The sequence below is a fragment of the Coptis chinensis genome, chromosome 9 (assembly GCF_015680905.1).
Source record: "Coptis chinensis isolate HL-2020 chromosome 9, ASM1568090v1, whole genome shotgun sequence".
NCBI classification, from domain to species: Eukaryota; Viridiplantae; Streptophyta; class Magnoliopsida; order Ranunculales; family Ranunculaceae; genus Coptis; species Coptis chinensis.
The window spans coordinates 55,643,653-55,650,224 of NC_141464.1; positions in this window are offsets into that span (position 1 = coordinate 55,643,653).

A 6,572-nucleotide genomic window follows, 5' to 3' on the forward strand; every position below is an offset into this window, starting at 1 on the left:
TCGCCTAAGGTTTCCAAAAAAATTCATTGGTTGGATCAAAATGTGTTACACCTCACCAACATATTCAATCCTCGTCAATGGCTCTCCCCAAGGGTATTTTGAAGGAAAGAAAGGTTTGAGACAAGGTGACCCTTTATCCCTATATCTCTTTGTTTTAGTCATGGAGATTTTGAATGGATTACTAGAGCAAAGTGTCTTAGAAGGGGACTTCAAGTATCATTCAAAATGTAAGGAGCTGGGCATCACTTACATCTGTTTCGCAGATGATATCTTGTTGTTTAGCAAGGGAGATATGAGATCTCGAGAAGCCATCAAAGGGGTTATTATGAAGTTTACAGAGTGTACAGGGTTTCACATCAACTATTCAAAGACTTCAATCCTTACTAGTAGCATGTCTAGCACTGAAAGCAACCAAGTGGCTGATCTGCTTGGAGTCACACTAGTCGAACCTCCCATAATATATATCCGGGATTACCCTTTATGGCCACAAGATTGGGAATCAAAGTATGCATGCCATTAGTTGAGAAGATCACCGAAAAGAATAAGCAACTGGAAGAACAAATCACTATCAAAGGCGTGTAGACCGAACTAGTTTTTCGGTATTGTCATCTCTACATACATATTGGGCAAGAAATTTTATTCTCCCCAAAAAGTGTTGGAAAAGGTTGCAAAAATATGTAATAGATTTCTATGGGCTGGGACCGAAATGTCAAAGAAAATGCACCATGCTAGTAGTGGAATTTGTCGGGATGAGTAAAGAACAAGGTGGACTAGCTATAGTTGATCCAGTGTGTGGAAAAAAGGTTATTTATCGTCACACCCTCAATTTCGATTGCATTCTGAAAAACATTATTTGTTCCCGACTCTTCGATCTCCGAGGTGTGACGCACTCTCAACTCCCAAAAACCCATAAATAGTTTAAATATGCGGATAATAAAAACCCATAAAAATTTTAACTTAAACAAAAGTCTTTTTCATGACAAAGATTCACAAATAAGATTAGGTTACAACTCTCCTTTCAATAACTCTTTAATAAAATTTACAAATGAAATACAAAAACATTGTCTAGACTGAAATTCTATATCACCTCAAGGGAAAACAAAACAAATCTCGAGATGCAACGCTTAACATAAAACCACAAGCAAAGAACCACTCTTCTTCAACACTAAACCCGCTAAAACTTATCAACTATGTTCATCGACGAACACACCGATAAGCAAACATGCAATCGGGTCAAGATTATAAAATGCTGGTGTGAGTAGCTCTAAAAATAACATATACTTATACAAATATATACATAATCCATAATGGCAGTTTAGTTCCTCCACCGAGGTTTTAACTTTCAACGACTAATATGACATACTCAAGTACAATAATTAAGGCGTAGTTCCTCCATTTCGAGTTTTTTAACTTCCCACTAACCACACAACAAACTATACGCGATCATAAATAAGGCATGTAGTTCCTCCATCGAGGCTTTTAGGTTCTAACTAAACAAATAACCAACCAAGCATATTACCATAATTAGATTATTTCGTGGGGCGTGTCCCTAAAATTCACGTCAGATCTATGTCTTACCTAGTTTCCCCGGCTACCACAATCGCTACCCAACGCCGAACATGTACATCCACATGCCTCCCCTTACATAATGAACCACTCCGCGGCGTAACTACTCGGCCGGGATGCCGCGACACCGTAAATCCTCACACGGAAGCCAAATCTATGTGGGTAATCGCCACTATTCAAAGATAAAATATCAAGGCGTCATCGTTCTATTTTGCTTAACGGAATAATCAAGCCACTATTCACTATACGCCGGAGAGGGCCATTCAACTTTACTTTGAAACGCCAGAGGGCCAATCACATTATTTACGCCGGAAGGCCATTCGGATTAACTCAAACGCCATAAGGGCAATCATTACATTATTACCGGGCCATTCAGATTAATCAAACGCCGTAGCGGCCAATCACATTACTTACGCCCGAAGCGCCATTCAGATTAATCAAACGCCGAATGGCCAATCACATGAGTTGTGGTAGTGGGGTTCTAGGATTTTCGTTACGTAATTTATTCAGGTGTCATACATTAATGACTCATAAACATTCCACTATATCACGTGCAGGTCAAATACCTTATTGCACTAAACCACAATATTTAGAAAATATCTCAATTATATCTCATAACCACTTTCATTCTTTCATGTGCCAATATATTATTGCACTACGCCACACTCCCGTGGGCAAATATTCACCAATACTACTACCTCATAGTAGCATCTCACATATATACTAATGGAGTGTTTATATAAATCTATGTCTCCAAAACTATTGCATTCAACATATATATCCCACATATTACATAGTGTCACAATATCCACGTCAAATCTTAATTAGATAAATGACAACCAAATTTATATAATGTTCGACAATATTTTATTATTATATTTGTCTATATTCTTAAATAGATGTAAAACTGGAAAAAGTCAACAGTCAAAGGTCAAAGTCAAAGTTCCACGGTCAAAGTCAACACGTCATGGTCAAAGTCAACACATCACGGTCAAAGTCAAAGTCAACCCATCATGGTCAAAGTCAACACATCATGGTCAAAGTCAAAGTCAACACATCATGGTCAAAGTCAACCCATCATGGTCAAAGTCAACAGTCAATTGTCAAAGTCAACACATCATGGTCAAAGTCAAAGCCAACACATTATGGTCAAAGTCAACCCATCATGGTCAAAGTCAACGTCAACCCATCATGGTCAAAGTCAAAGGTCAATGGTCAAAGTCAAAGTCAACACATCATGGTCAAAGTCAACACATCGTGGTCAAAGTCAAAAGTCAACCCATCATGGTCAAAATCATCACATCATGGTCAAAGTCAAAATCAACATGTCATGGTCGAAGTCAAACTGTCATTGTCAAAGTCAAACTGTCGTTTCCATGTTCGACAGGTTCAGGGTCATAGCCATGGTTCATGGCTAAAGTCAATGTGCATGGCTCATGGGCTCATGACTAAGGTAATGGTTCGGACCCAACTGGCCAAGCCCAAACCTAAAAACCCGGAAGTCTAACATTGAAAGACCCAAGTGGATCTATTTTAAAGTCAATGGATCGCCCCAAGCAATATTATAAACCGCCCAAAAAAGCGGTTAAGTGGTTCGGTCCAAAATTGAATGAAAACCGCCCAAAAAACTTTAAATTAAACTGGTCCATAAATTAAACAAAACAAATAGAAAAGGGCCCAAACAAAACCAAAAAGAACTGGCCCAAAACTTAACATAAAAACCGGCCCAAACTAAAATAGATTTTTGGGCCCAACCAAACAATTAAACATTTCGGCCCAACAATCACCTAAGGCCCAAGTCCCAGGCCCAAGAGATGAACAGTGTCATCTTCTCCAACAACCACCACTAAAACCGGCCACCCAAAAATCGGCCACCACCCCTCACTCCATCAAACCGATATTGGTGAGAATGAGAAACCCCACAACTTTAATAAAAGCTAAAATCTCTAAAATCAGTAAATCAACACTCTTCTTCAAACTAGATCTACAAATTTCGGTCACCATTAATGGCTCCTCCAAGCTCTCCATCAACATTCACACCTCCTCACTACCCCCATTCATCAATCAACCAACCCACAACAACCCAACATTCATTCATCCATCTTCAATCAACAACAAAACCACAAAAACAATAAAAATCAAATTACTGGAGGACGTCTGGGCGTGCCGCCATTGACGCCCTCTAACAGCTTCGACAGCACCCACGACAACCTCCAGCCACCACCAATCGAAATACTTAACCCACCCAATTGAACCTCACTACAACCACCATAGTTCAACATAAAAACTGACAGGCGACACCATTGACGCACCGTCAGAGCTTGAACAGCTCCTCACAACCCCCCGACAGTTCAACCATCGATAACAACCAACAAAAATACCCAACAGTTTAACAGCATTCAAGCCATGGACGACCACTGTTTATTTGGGCTCACGCCGCCATTAACGCCCAAATCAAACGTCGACAGTTTTCATCTCGCTTTTCCCGAAGTTTCAACCGTTTCTGGACAGTTTCACTAATCACCCAAAAACAATATACCAATATTTAACTAGTTTAATAATACCGAGACACAACGAAAAAGAATGAACAAATAAAAAGATTTCGGTATACCGGTGAAGTAGAAAAACGAACTACTCACTTTATGTAACAGCCGACGATCCTCCCTAAATTTAATCGTCGCGCTCCACCCTCCAGCAAACAAGCTTCAAGCTCTGCCTCCATTTTCATTATTTTATTATTCTCCATGAACCCTATTCTCTAGAACAATGTGTTTATATACTTGGGTCCGAAATCCAAGCCCAACACAGACTCGGGCCCAAAAACCAGGCCCACGTATCCCGAACCCAATCTAGCGAATTTTGAAAATAAATAATTAAATTAATTAATTAATAAATAAATATGTATTTTAAAAAATACGGGCGTTACACCTACAGTGGCCTTATCTATAAGATAGCATGTTTTGCCGATATGATTTGGGTGAAATGGGTCTGGAAGCATCACATTGGTAAAAAATTCTTCTGGACTATGGAAATACCCAAAGATGCCTCTTGGGTATGGAGAGACATCCTCAAGCATAGAAAAGAAGTTATTCATCTTTTCCGATACCTGATAGCAAGAGGAGCTCAAACTTTGATCTGGCACGACCCTTGGTGCACTGAGCAACCTCTATTGTTCCATGAAAATGCTAGCCTTCTAACAATACCAGTTAATGCTACAGTAAATAGTTTAATTTCTAATGGCGAGTGGAATGAAGTGATACATAAGCTCCCTAACTGTGGCCTAAAGGATCAGATTCTCAAAACGAAGATTCACTCTAATCTTGAAGATGATATGGTGATATGGACGCCGACTATCACAGGAATATTTATAGTAAAATCAGCCTATTCAGCATTGAAGAAGGTAATACCAAACGTTAAATGGTATCAAGTTGTGTGGGGGAAATTAGTCTTGCCTAGACACTCGTTCACAGGATGGATGCTCTTTGGTGGACACATCCCTACTCAAGACAGATTAGTGAACAAGAAAGTGATTGCCCACTCAAGTTGTAGTTTCTGTAATGCTAGTAGGGAAAATTCGAAACACCTTTTCTTTGAATTCCCTGAAACAAGGTGGCTCTGGTAAAAAACTAAAAGTTTCCTTAGGCTCAGTAGCCAAGTCAGTGGATCAAATGAAGAATGGTACTCAATATTCAGAAGGTGTAGGAAGAACTCTATAGAGACTGAAGTGTTGAAAGTCTTTATCAATGCAATGATTTATGCCATATGGATGGAGCGAAACAATAGAAAATTCAGGGCTAAATCGAGAAGTATGCAACGAGTATATGACAAGATGATCAGGGAACTAAAGATCTACTTGCAAGGGAGTATAAAGGAGGTACCCGACACACCGAAATGTAGAGAATTGTTTCTCAGACTCGGCATTGATGTGATATTCAAAGCCAAGAACTCTATATGGTGTACATGGTGCGCACTGAGGAAGAAGATGAACTCATGTTAAATGGTGATGGGTCAGTAGAGGATAACAATAACGGATATGGAGGAGTGATAAGAAACAGACAGGGGAACACTCTCCTAGCATACACGGAATCCTTGATAACCCGTAAAAACTCAACTAGATTACTCTAACTTTATTCTTACGGTATCAATTATTTATTTCCTACTCCCACATATATATTCATTCAATATATAGAGTACGGAATCGTTCCACTCTTAATCTATCTAGCTTAAACGAATTCAATTAATCAAACACAAGGAAACAATGGTGAGAACAATGAGAGTAGTGTTGTGATTTATTTAAACTAAAACTAATTATAAATTAAACTAATTTAACTAAGCAATTAAAAGGTGAATTTAATGAATTGGAAGAACATAGGGGAATTCCACCATGGAATTCGATTGGCTATTAGTTAGTTATCGAATCGAATATTAATCCCTAGTGAATACCAAGTCCTCTCGAATCAAGGTTCCACTAGCATGAGAGTTTAGCTCTACCACAAATCTCTTTGATGGTGGCTCTAAACTCTAGTTCTCATTATGAAGGTTTATCTCTAAACACTCATAATAATGAACTTGAAATTCTATTCTAAATAACAACTATTCTAACAAGCAATCATCCTCACATGACTTCTTTAACCTCCTCTAATGGAGTTTTTAGTCTAGTTTCATTGGATTCATTGACAATAAACAATAATAGGAAGACATAATTAAATTAAACTACACTTGATTAAAATAAACTTGATTAAACGAATAGAACAAATAGTCTAAGAATCAACATAAATTAAAACTAAAATTACAACTAATGTAGAACTAAGATTATGAATAACTAATTATAAATTTAAGACAAACTAAATCTATGAATTCAATATTAAATTAGAAACTAAAACTTGAAATACAAACTAATTATTGATTCTAAAAACTAAATCTTGTTCTAAATACTAATTTGATGCTAATTAACTAGATCTAAAACTAACTATTGGATCTAGACTAAGTAAAGCTAATTAAAAACT